Genomic DNA, 13,550 nt, shown 5'->3' with positions numbered 1-13,550 from the left:
ACAAAGGATCATGAGAGATTACTACAAGCAACTATATGCCAATAAAATGGACAACATGGAAGAATGGACAAATTCTTAGAAAAGTACAACCTTCCAAGACGGAACCAGGAAGAAATAGAAAATATAAAAAACCAATCATAAGCACTGAAATTGAAACTGTGATTAAAAATCTTCCAACAAACAAAAGCCCAGGACCAGATGGCTTCACAGGCGAATTCTATCAAACATTTAGAGAAGAGCTAACACCTATCCTTCTCAAACTCATCCAAAATATAGCAGAGGGAGGAACACTCCCAAACTCATTCTATGAGGCCACCATCACCCTGATACCAAAACCAGAAAGATGTCACAAAAAAAGAAAACTACAGGGTGATATCATTGATGAATATAGATGCAAAAATCCTCAACAAATTACTAGCAAACAATCCAACAGCACATTAAAAGGATCATACACCATTATCAAGTGGGTTTATCCCAGGAATGCAAGGATTCTTCAATATATGCAAATCAATCAATGTGATACACCATATTAACAAATTGAAGGAGAAAAACCATATGATCATCTCAATAGATGCAGAAAAAGCTTTTGACAAAATTCAACACCCATTTATGATAAAAACCTTCCAGAAAGTAGGAATAGAGGGAACCTACCTCAACATAATAAAGGACATATATGACAAACCCACAGCCAACATTGTTCTCAGTGGTGAAAAACTGAAACTATTTCCTCTAAGATCAGAAACAAGACAAGGTTGCACACTCTCACAGCTATTATTCAACATAGTTTTTGAAGTTTTAGCCACAGCAATCAGAGAAGAAAAAAAAATAAAAGGGTCCAAATTGGAAAACAAGACGTAAAACTTTCAGTTTGCAGATGACATACTATACATAGAGAATCCTCAAGTTGCTACCAGAAAACTACTAGAGCCAGTCAATGAATTTGGTAAAGTAGCAGGATACAAAATTAATGCACAGAAATCTCTTGCATTCCTATACACTAACAATGGAAAATCAGAAAGACAAATTAAGGAAATACTCTCTTTTACCATTGCATCGAAAAGAAGAAAATACCTAGGAATAAACCTACTTAAGGAGACAAAAGACCTGTATGCAGAAAACTATAAGACACTGATGAAAGAAATTAAAGATGATACAAACAGATGGAGAGATATACCATGTTCTTGGATTGGAAGAATCAACATTGTGAAAGTGACTATACTACCTAAAGCAATCTACAGACTCAACGCAATCCCTATCAAACTACCACTGGCATTTTTCACAGAACTAGAACAAAAACTTTCACAATTTGTTTGGAAACACAAAAGACCCCAAATAGCCAAAGCAATATTGAGAAAGAAAAACATAGCTTGGGGTGGGGGTGGGGGAATCAGGTTCCCTGACTTCAGACTATACTACAAAGCTACAGTAATCAAGACAGTATGGTACTGTCACAAAAATAGAAATAGATCAATGGAACAGGATAGAAAGCCCAGAGATAAACCCACGCACATATGGTCACCTCATCTTTGATAAAGGAGGCAAGAATATACAATGGAGAAAAAACAGCCTCTTCAATAAGTGGTGCTGGGAAAACTGGACAGCTACATGTAAAACAATGAAATTAGAACACTCCCTAACTCCATACATAAAAATAAACTCAAAATGGATTAAAGATCTAAATATAAGGCCAGATACTATAAAACTCTTAGAGGAAAACATTGGCAAAACACTCTATGACATAAACCACAGCAAGATCCTTTCTGACCCACCTCCTAGAGAAATGGAAATAAAAACAAAAATAAACAAATTGGACCCAATGAAACTTAAAATCTTTTGCATAGCAAAGGAAACCATAAACAAGACAAAAAGACAACCCTGAGAAAGGGAGAATATATTTGCAAACAAAGCAGCTGACAAACAATTAATCTAAAAATATACAAGTAGCACCTGCAACTCATTATCAAAAAGAAAAACCACTACTGGGCTCATACCCTGAGAAAACCATAATTCAAAAAGAGTCATGTCCCACAATGTTCGTTGCAGCACTATTTGCAATAGCCAGGACATGGAAGCAGCCTACGTGTCCATCGACAGATGAATGTATAAAGGAGATGTGGCATATATATACAATGAAAAATTACTCAGCAAGAAAAAGAAACGAAATTGAGTTATTTGTAGTGAGGTAGATGGACCTAGAGTCTGTCATACAGAGTAAAGTAAGTCAGAAAGAGAAAAACAAATACCGTATGCTAACACATATATATGGAATCTTAAAAAAAAAATGGTTCTGACGAACCTAGGGGCAGGACAGGAATAAAGACACAGATGTAGAGAATGCACTTGAGGACATCAGGAAGGGCAAGGGTAAGTTGGGACGAAGTGAGAGAGTAACACTGACCTATATACACTACCAAATGTAAAATAGATAGCTAGTGGGAAGCAGTTCCATCTCACAGGGGGATCAGCTCAGTGCTTTGTGACCACCTAGAGGGGTGAGATAGGCAGGGTGGGAGAGAGACGCAAAAGGGAGGGGGTATGTGGATATATGTATACATATAGCTGATTCACTTTGTTATATAGCAGAAACCAACACAACATCGTAAAGCAACTTTACTCCTATAAAGATGTTAAAAAAAAAAAAGATTACTTAGGGATAGCATGACACTTGATTTATCTTTGCAAATGAGAATGACAAGATAATATTTCCTAATTATTCCAATTGTGTGATAGTTTGACATAGAGAATCTGGAAAGTCCAAGAGTGTTTTCACTTGTCAGAAAATGCAGGAAACAGGAAGGATTGGAGAAATGTGGTCAACGCCTTGTATAGAACCTTCTGCAGGACTGCCTGTCTGCAGATCCTTGTAACACATACTTATTCTACATTGACTTTCTCTGTGGAATTCTGTCGATCACAACTTCTGAAATCCCATCCTGCAAATGATAGTTACATATCCAACACAATTCTGTCTTTATGGACAAATACCTCAAGCTCAACTACCCAAGGTATAATCAATGAAAAACGATGAATAGGATTAAATTCTTTAATCATATGTGCCTATAATGATTTCTAGCAAAAATGGAAAATACCTCCAGAAAGCTCTTTGCCAAATATCCTAGCACTATATACATACACACACATTTGTGTATGAGTGTGTAGACTTGTGCTTGTGTGTGTATATATATATATATAATGTATATTTATATACACATTATATGTGTATATCTTTAGCACCTATATATCTTTATAATTTTTCCATGTATGCTACTTTGTTTTGTTCCATTTTTGGTTTTGCTTTAGTCTGAAGTGTCCTATGAAATTAAATAATAATCATGTGTAAATTTGAAAGAAAACTCAAGATTTTCCAATAGAATTGAGGGTTTCAGGTCTTTGTATAGTACTTAATTACATTTGTTTTTGTATAACATTTCTCTGCTGATTTTAGGCTTTTGTAAAAATCTATCTGAAACAAATTACCATAATTTAGGGTTAATTTCTTATAGAGTCCTATCCCATGAAACGAATTGTCTCACTGAATAATGTCATGATTTTAGCATTTCACTCCAATTTTTTCCTATTTATCTGCTTGTTATTCAAAAAGGAGATGTGATCCAAATTGGCAAATTTGCAGACTTTGCTGTCAGGCATGCCAAATTTTAGACTGGAGTGAGCTTTTATGGCCAAGTACTAAGCTTTGGGGAAATGTGGTTGAGGGAGAAATGTTGGCAGACCTTTAATGCATAGTCCTCGAAGAGGGAAAATGCAGTCGGTTTCTTTACTTCTCGAAATGTTTTCTGTGCATGTTTCCCTTGTGATGTTAAAATAAAATAGAATAATTAATGTAATGCTGATGTCTTAGCTTTCTTAGAAGAATAGCCTGTCAGAGGGAGAAGAAGTAGTGATTCAGAGACAGAGACAGGTAAAAAGAGATGAGGAAATATGTACTTCATATAGTTAGGAACCACATCTATCTTCCCATTACTATATCCGTAATACCTAGTACAATATAATTCAAGGTGCTGAGTACTTATTGAAGTGTATATATTTACCAGGTTTATGGAGGAAAGTCAACCATATGAAATGGGTTTATTGTTGGCAGTAACTACTCCCGACTTGGCTATGTTGAAGGCTTATTCCCTCCTGTGTAGGATCTTTCCGCCTCATGGTACAGCAAAGACCTTTCTGCTGCTCTAGTGGTTCAAGTGGAGGGAAACTCCTCACATCCTCTTTCTTACTCCTCTGCCTTCCTCTCTGGTAATGATACCAAGAGAAAGACGGAAGGAGGTAGAGATCTTCCTGCAGAGAAGCTACTACTGGGGTGTAGCACCTTAACACTGACTGGTTATTACACACCTCTTCAAATGCTGACTCTCTCATGAGGTGCCTTTGCAGATTTTATACTGTCCCTAGAATTGGAAATGCATGTCATGTGATAGGAGTCTCTACCTTGGGCATGGTCCTGGTAGATGGGATACCAACAAAATGGCTCAAAGGCCAGCTGCTTGCTTTGTGCTTATTCAGCTACCTGGAAACTCATGGACCCTGGTCTGCCAGGTAGGGGATATACAGGCTGTTTCACTGTCACTGCCCCCTTCTCCATGAAGCATGAGCTTCACACCCAGCAGTTCAGTGGTTTCACACATCATGTGAGTCTGCAACTTGGAGAAGGGCTAAGTGACAGTTCTAGCTTCAAAACTGATGAGCAACTCTCTTGTGCTCCCCTGACTTGTTCTGATGGTTCAGAGAATTTTCTTCTTTCTCCTCAAAAAATAGTGTTTCTCTTGAAAACTGTTATATCCAAGCGGCACTTCCTCTTTTCTAGTCTTCCTCTTGTAATAGTCAGGGGCAGAGGAATGGCATTTAGGCTCCTTCTCTGAAATGTGTTTTCTCCATAAGCCCTATAGGGATGGCCAGGCACAACCTTTTTTTTTTTTTTTTTTTTTTTTTTTTTTTAAACTTAGAGTGTGAGGGACTTCCCTGGTGGTGCAGTGGTTAAGAATCCGCCTGCCAGTGCGGAGGACACGGGTTCGAGCCCTGGTCCGGGAGGATCCCACATGCCGCGGAGCAACTAAGCCCGTGCGCCACAACTACTGAGCCTGAGTTCTAGAGCCCGCGAGCCACAACTACTAAGCCCGTGTGCCACAACTACTGAAACCTGCGCGCCCTAGAGCCCGTGCTCCACAACAAGAGAAGCCACCGCAATGAGAAGCCCACATACCGCAGCGAAGAGTAGCCCCCGCTCCCCGCAACTAGAGAAAGTCCACGTGCAGCAACAAAGACCCAATGCAGCCAAAAATAAATAAATTAAAAAAAAAAAACAACTTAGAGTGTGAGTAACTTCTCTCTTCAGATTCAGATCTTAACAATTTCAGGATAATGGAAAAACGACTTTTTATCTATATCTATCTATAATAGACTGGATTCCAGGGAAACACACTGTGATGGAGAGTTATGTTAGAACATTTACTGGGGAGTGCTCTCTGGAGATACTTCATCTCTAAGGAATGGAGGAAAGCAGGATCAAGCAGAAGAAGAAGCTGGCCCAGAACACCATTGCAGTTAATGTCTCAGCTGATGCTACGGGGAGCTCTGGAGCTTGGATGCTTCCTAGAATTGCTCTAACCTGAGGGACCAAGCCTTTGTTTCCTGGCATCAGCTAGTCTAGTCATTGACTGGGGGGAGGTGAGACAAGTAAACTCATGTGAAGCAGCTCCAGGTTGCAATGGAGAACAGTTTCCATGAGGGCCTCTATGAGCCATCAGCCAATATACCGGCCTCTGGGATCTAGACAGAGCATCACAGTATCCATTAGAGTATTTATAGCTTTATCTGTATCTAGCTTTCTGTATCCCAGACAATGTTTCAGGCTTTATAAATGTATCACTTAATTTAATCCTTACCACATTATTATTTAATCCTCACTTCTATTACTATATCTCTTCTTAGCTCATCCATTAAGGATGACAATTTGGGCACTTGAAGTGAGAATAGGCATTTTCATTTACATGCAGTTATTTATATGTGTAAGCCTATCATAAAGATATGCACTGGCTAAAGGTGTTCACTTAAGAGTTATAAGGCCACAACTATACTGTCATGAAAAAGTGGGGAGAAAACCACACTTGTCTGCAGTGGACTTTCTTATATGTGAATAGCTATCTGAAAGGAAGAATCTGCACCTGTAATTTTTTCTTACAGGAAACTATTACACGCTGGAGTTCAGTTCTCTTCACGGCAGAACTCACGCTGCTGAAATTGGCCTCACTTCTTCACTAGCTTCCTCCGCACACTAGCCAAGTCATCACCACTGTCTAGCCACCAACAAGCACACCTAATACTGTTCCTTTATTGGGAATCAGTCCAGTGACCTGCACAGGTATTATTCAATGGCCTTAAAACCATTATGAGTTTTAAGGGCAATTACCAATATCTCAGACTCCCAAAGCCCCATCTCAGCCCAGTGTCCCAAATCAATAATAACTAGAAAGTGGAGGTTTTCTTTTTCCCTTCCTTCCCCCAGAAAAAGAATAGAAGAGGTGAACGCAGGGAAAAAAGGGGATGAGAGAGGAAGAGGCAGCTATGGCAACAAAGAAAAAAAGAGAAAATTTGAAAGGTAATTTAAAGTGATTTTCATCTGCCTGGAAATGAAAGTAAACCCTTCAACAAAGGAGAAGGTGTCATTTATCCCAACTCTAGCCAGGAATATACTAATTATTAATAATATCCTTAGACAATTATATATTACTTATGTAAATTTTAATTAAAAATGTTTCCATTCTATTTTCCAGAATGATTTTCAGGGGTAATTGAAAAATTAGAAAACATGGGTGCCGAGAGAATCCAATAAATGCATTATGGATCTCTTTGCTAAAAAAAAAAAAAAATGCATTTACTACCAAAATTGCAGACACTTATGGGGGCTTCAGAGATTCCATGAAACCCAATTGTGGACTCCAGGTTTAGAACTGTAATTTAAATTCAGGGACAAGAGACATTATTAGTCTTTATCTTTCTATCTCCATCTCTGTATTTACCTATTCGTCTCTGTGTTCCTGTATATCATCTATTTCATCTATATACATATGTGCATAAACATGACAATTTTTTTTATTATTTGTAACTATATGGTACTAGTAATCAGTTTTTGACTTTTACTGCCCTGATTCAGTTGTATTTTTTTCCCCCTGCTGGCTCTATGATTATGTAACTCTACAGACCTATTTTATGCATTTACAAAAAAACTTTCTGGAGAACATTTCATGGCTCTGGAGGCTATAAAATTTTTAATTTACCAAAATTTGAACCTACTCAGATGGTCAGTGCAGCTGTGCTATATGAGGCTATCTGAGAGATATTCATGGTGTCTCTGAGAAGGAAAAGCATGTAGCCAATTTTTGAGTTTTTGAGATAATTATGTGACATCAGCAATGAAAGCTTATCATCCAAGTCTGTATTTGCAACTCCTTCTAGGGTGATTAAATAATGTTATTGGATAAATTAATTTGCTGCCATTTAAATTTGGTATCTACTTTATAGGAAAATTCGGGGATATTTTAATAGTGTTTTAGCATAGAAGTTGGTCATTTTCTTGATCACTGGTTAAATATGTTGCTAGGGCATTTAATTTTACAGCACACTCTTTATCTTAATTTTCCCTTTTGTGTTAGTACTGTAAGTTGAAAGCCATGTAATTATATTTGTTACCCAAAGGCAACTAGGACAATCTCTTTTTTTGTCTGCCTATGTCTGTAGGCAGCCATGAAGCTTGTATTTTTTTCTTTGCTTAGTTAATGTGTGCAAACCATTTAGAGAATGTGAGTAGGAATTGTTATGGTATGAAAACATAATTCTGTATACACAAGTAGTTCTGAACATGACTTAAATAAATGCATTGAAAATCAGCATGCTTTAGCTACTCGTATTCTTCTATATAAAAAAAGTATTTGAGATGTTTGCTTCAAAATTCCCTTCCCACTTAAAATGCCTTAAAATATACATTTAAAAGAGGCTATTAAAATGTCACAAAGGGCATTTAAAAATGTTTGTAATCTCTTGAAATTCCAACTACTGCCATGTCAACCAAAAGACATTTGGAGCATTTATAAACCGATCATAAGATCCCACTTTTGAGAAGTGTCCATATGAGAAGGGCTCTCTTACAGTATTTGTAGACATGTTGACCTACTCATATTCATTTCTATCATTCATTCTATATCCTAGATCAGGGATCAGAAAACATTTTCCAGAAAGAACAAGAGAACAAATACTGTAGGCTTTCCTGGCCATAAAGTATCTGCTACAACTGCTGAACTCTGCTGTTGTAGCATAAAACAAGTGGGTATGGCTGTGTTCCAATAAAACTTTATTAATGAATACCGAAATCTGGGTTTTATATAATTTTCAAATATCAAGAAATATTATTCTTCTTTTGATTTTTTTTCCAATCACTTAAAAATGTAAAAAATAGTAAGCCAGATTTGGCCCATGTGCCATAGCTAGCCAACCCTTGTGCTAGATTAAAAAAAGCAAACCTATGAAAAGGAGTCTGAAGATACCATTATAAATCACTAATCCCCACTGGTGCCACCAGAGACAAAATTAGCATTCTGAGACAGAGTGTCTCCCCAGGCCATGGCATTACCCACTGCCTCAACATCATGATTCAGGAGCTGTTTGCCAACATTTTTATTTAGAAGCTCCATCTCTGAATAATATCTCTTTTTTTTTCCTCCAATTATGATGAATCTAAAACGTTTTAGTGACCAAACCGAAACTCTCACTTTAAATTTTGTCTTAGCTCATTTAGAACTCTAGAATCTGACCAGAGCTGAAATCTGTGATGTGACTTTTAAAGAAATGAATACCATTAATAGGAGATTGGGTGTGCCTAGCATGAGAAACATTTCCCATACTTGGTTCAGTCCACACAAGTTCAGGGAGATATCCATAAGTATTCTGAGGTGGAAGCATCCCTTGCAAGATCAAGTAAGCTTGAAGTTTCTTCTAAACTCTCCTTTTTACGATGTGCATTAGCGTCTTAAAGCTCTAAGTATCTCACAACAAATGTCAATACTTTGTTTGCTCGTAAAACTAACAAACTTATTTTCTCAGAGGAGTAGTTTATTCTCCCCACCACTCATTTATGAACATATCTCTACTCCTAACCCACCAGTTTTCCTTTAACATCAGTATGAGAAACACTTCCATAATTTTTAGAGCTAACGTTCACTGAACTGTGTGAAGCCTGTACTAATGAATGTCAGATTTTAAATACAACAGTTCATTTAATATGAATACACTTGTGATAGATGCCCTTCTCCTCACTCATCAACAGTGATAAAATTCACATTCCTAATAAGTGCTAAAACCAGGCTTCACACTCATCTGAGCCCCCAAAACCACCACATGCTACGGCTTTCTTATACCAATGAGAATATGGATAGGTTAATTTTCTAGATCCCACAGAGGCCAAATATCCAAGAGTTAAGAAAAATAAGGACAACAAATGAAGAAATGAGGTTATGCATTTAAAAGTTAGTGTACTCTGCAGAGAATAGACTTGTGGTTCCCAAGGGGGAGGGGGAAGGGAGAGGGGAGGGATGGACTGGGAGTTTGGGGGTTGGTAGATGCAAACTATTACATTTAGAATGGATACACAACAAGGTCCTAATGTATATAGCACAGGGAATAGTCTGTGCTATATACATTATATAGTCAATATCCTGTGATAAACCATAATGGAAAAGAATATAAAAAAGAATGTCTATATGTGTGTAACTGACTCACTTCGCTGTACAACAGAGATGGACACAACATTGTAAATCAACTATACTTCAAAAAAAAATTAAAAATAAAAGTTAGCGTACTCTGCATTTCCTTCCTCTGTCCGCAAGGCTCGCATTTCTTGTGTTGTCTGTATTCTCTTCCTTCTCCATCAGATTTGATGCTCTTAAGAACAGAAATGATACCTTCCATCCCTAGTACCTAGCAGAGTGACTGTCATGTAGTATATGCTCAATGCACATTCGTTGAATTAATGAATAGACTAGACCTCAGTTTTATCATCCAGGGAATGATTGTATTGGATTAGCCAAAATGAAAAGAGCTTTGCATCTCTGAGCTATTTAATTTGATCATAGCTCTTTGTCTCAGTGCCTTAAGTGACTGGAGAAGTTCATTAACTTCACAGACTCTACGCTCTTTAAAAAGCAGTCCGCATTGCCTCATCCTTCACTTCTTCATGACCACTAACACCAATTGTGTCATTTAGTACTTTGATGATAGAAGATGTTTATCAACAAGTTATCTGCTGGAATAAATGTGATCCCCTCCCCCTCATTGTTCTCTGTGGGCTGGTTTTAATTATGTACTCACAGGCTGTTCGCATTCACCTTTTTTATCCAGTTGTTGAAAAGGGCTTTGCAATCCAATCAAGCTCAGAAAACAGACAGTACAGCGCTAAACAAATGTCAGTGGCTGTTACTAGGAAGAGTATTTCTCCAGGCAGTTCTTTTTCTGTGGCAGGGCTTCTTTGAGCTGTATCTTAGCCAGGGAAAGAGTGTGTCTGAATGAGGCAACGGCCAGTGAGGAGAACAACCATAGGTTAGAAGTGATATGGGAGTGAGAAAGAGAAAACATACTTCACAGGAAACGCAATATATCAGAAGAAGGAGGCTAGTGAGCTGCAGAGCAGCTGCTGGTAATTAGGTTGTAGGAAACAAGCTTGCAGCAAGGATGAAACCAGCATGTCACCAAGTCCTGTGCTAACTCTTAGGGAACCAGGGTAGCCTTTTTCATTTTTCTTTTTTTTTTCTTTTCATTTTTAATATAAAACTGAGCTGAACTGGTCCTGAATGTTTCCAAAAGTGAAACCTCAAGGACCATCTGCAACCCAATAATGCATCCTTGGGCCTGTTGGACATCCTGACTTTAAAACGATTGTTATTTTTGTCTATTGATCTGTGGGTTCATTTGTCCTGTGTCTGTTTTTCAAATGCTGCCTTTCTTGAGAACTGTCCATCTTCACAGCCCTGTGACATCAGGTCTAGAAAGGCCCAAATTGAAGTCCTGAGAGGTCCTGATTTGGCAGAAATGTATGGTCCTACCTGCTAAAATCCCTACAGCCCAATTAAGAAAACTGGCGACTTGGGCTTCCCTGGTGGCGCAGTGGTTAAGAATCTGCCTGCCAATGCAGGGGACACAGGTTCGAGCCCTGGTCCGGGAAGATCCTACATGCCGCGGAGCAACTAAGCCCGTGTGCCACAGCTACTAAGCCTGCGCTCTAGAGCCTGTGAGCCACAACTACTGAGCCCGCGAGCCACAGCTACGGAAGCCCATGCGCCTAGAGCCTGTGCTCTGCAACAAGAGAAGCCACTGCAATGAGAAGCCCGCGCACTGCAACAAAGAGTAGCCCCTGCTCACTGCAACTAGAGAAAGCCCGCGCACAGGAACGAAGACCCAATGCAGCCAAAAATAAATAAATTAAATAAATAAATTTATTTTAAAAAACCACAACTGGCGACTTGAGGTAAAGCCACCTAGGATTTATAAAACCCCAATTTATTCTGGGTGATTTGCTAAGTACTTTGTTAACTATAAAACTCTTTGCTTTAGGTATACAAGAGTAGAAAAAGACCTAGGACCTAGGAGGAGAGATGCCTAAGGGGAAAAACTAGGCATTGATAGTGAGGAAGGAAAGCCACGAAGCCCGCCCTGGAGACCAGTGTAGGAAGAGGAGAGAGGTATCAGACCTCTCTGTCAGACAGGATTAGAATCAAGTCCCAGCTCTGCCACTGGAGCTAGTTGCTTAGTCTCGCTAAACCACAGTGTCCTCTTAGTGAATGTGAAGTAAGAATACTTCCCTTGTAAGGTTGTGGTGAGGATGGAAGGAGATAAGGGTATGAGGAGCAGTCAGCACTCTGCCTGGCCCAGAGAACAGCTTACTGAAAAGCAGCAAGATTTGGAACTATTGTCCATATAGTACCATGTATAAATAAGCACTGGCCTGATATTGAACAGTTTTAGATGGTATTATAGATGCACTGGAAATTTAGGAAGACATAGGTCTTTGTGGGCTGGAGTAATCAAGGAAGACTTCCCAGAGGAAGTGAATCTGCCACTGGAATGTAAAGAAACTACAGGATTTTGATTAGATGACTATAGTGTTAAGAATTTTTTTTTTTAAATATTGATGAAGCACGGAGAAAGTTCTGAAGCCAGAAAGGGATACTAATGGAGTAAGAAGGGGGGATGTACCAAGGACATGTAGTGTGATTCATGTGTGTCCTGCTGTTCTACACAGTCCTGGAGAGGGGACCATTTGGCTGTTCCTTCTATAGGGCCAACTCGGAAGAGCCCTGATTCTTAGGGAACTTGGTAGCATTCAGACACCAGGCTGCCCTCACATAGGCAATCAGCTAATTTTGTGAAAATACAACAAGATAAATGCTAATCAAATGCTTATATTTCAAATATTAGAGTAGAAAAATAAAATTCAAACTTAGTACATTCAAACTGCATCAACCAGCTCTGGGTCTAATAGGCCTCCCCAACTTTAGAGGACTGTCACTAGATTGTCATCATGCAGTGACATTGGTTTAAGGATCTGCTGGTCCCACACGGAAGGTTTTCCCATGAACTTTTAACTTGACCAGCAGTATTTCTAAACTGAACTTTGGTGTGCCTGTGACAAGAAATAGGTACGAGTAGAAAGAGTGCTTATTAGTCTGCTAGGGCTGCCATTACAAAGTACCACAGACGGGGAGGCTTAAACAACAGAAATTCATTTTCTCACAGTCTGAGGCTAGAAGTCCAAGATCAAGGTGTTAGCAAGATTGGTTTCTTCTGAGAGCTCTTTCTTTGCCTTGTAGATTGCTGCCTTCTCCCTGTGTCTTCACATGGTCTTCCTTCCGTGTGTGTCTGTGTCCTAATTTTTCTCTCTATAAGGACACCAGTAATATTGGATTAGGACCTACCCTGATGACCTCATTTTAACTTAAACACCTCTTTTAAACCCTATTTCCAAATAGGGTCAGCTTCTTAGTTGCAAAGGCTTACTTTGTCAACATATGTATTTTGGAAGAACACAACTCAGACCATAACAGAGCAAAAAAAGATGAGACGTCACTGTTCTTCCAGAGGCTTCTCTTTTTATGGGGCAAACTCTTCCTCATGTTTACTACCTGCTACTTGAGCCCTATCCTAGTCTTCAAGGAAGGTATGTACACCTTCCTTGCTGTATGTACACCAAGCCATAATTCAGAATTCCGCTCAGTTCTTTCATAAATGTTGGAAAGCCTGAGTGATTAACCAACCAAAGGATTAACTAAAAAACATGTGAAATAGAAATGGAGGCTGGGGGACTTCCCTGGTGGCGCAGTGGTTGAGAGTCTGCCTGCCGATGCAGGGGACACGGGTTCGTGCCCCAGTCCGGGAAGATCCCACATGCCGCGGAGCGGCTGGGCCCTTGAGCCATGGCCGCTGAGCCTGCGCATCCAGAGCCTGTGCTCCGTAACGGGAGAGGCCACAGCAGTGAGAGGCCCGCGTACCGC

General features: G+C 39.2%; 1 protein-coding gene across 1 annotated transcript in view; it reads left to right on the top strand.

Annotated features, from left to right (window-relative positions):
• The window catches only part of ARHGAP24 (Rho GTPase activating protein 24), a 509,262-nt gene that overhangs the window by 237,223 nt on the left and 258,489 nt on the right, over positions 1 to 13,550 (top strand). The window lies entirely within an intron of this gene.

The sequence above is a fragment of the Physeter macrocephalus genome, chromosome 7, assembly GCF_002837175.3.
Source record: "Physeter macrocephalus isolate SW-GA chromosome 7, ASM283717v5, whole genome shotgun sequence".
Taxonomy (NCBI): Eukaryota; Metazoa; Chordata; class Mammalia; order Artiodactyla; family Physeteridae; genus Physeter; species Physeter macrocephalus.
Note: the sequence above shows the minus strand (reverse complement) of the source record. Positions and strands in the feature narration are given on the sequence as shown.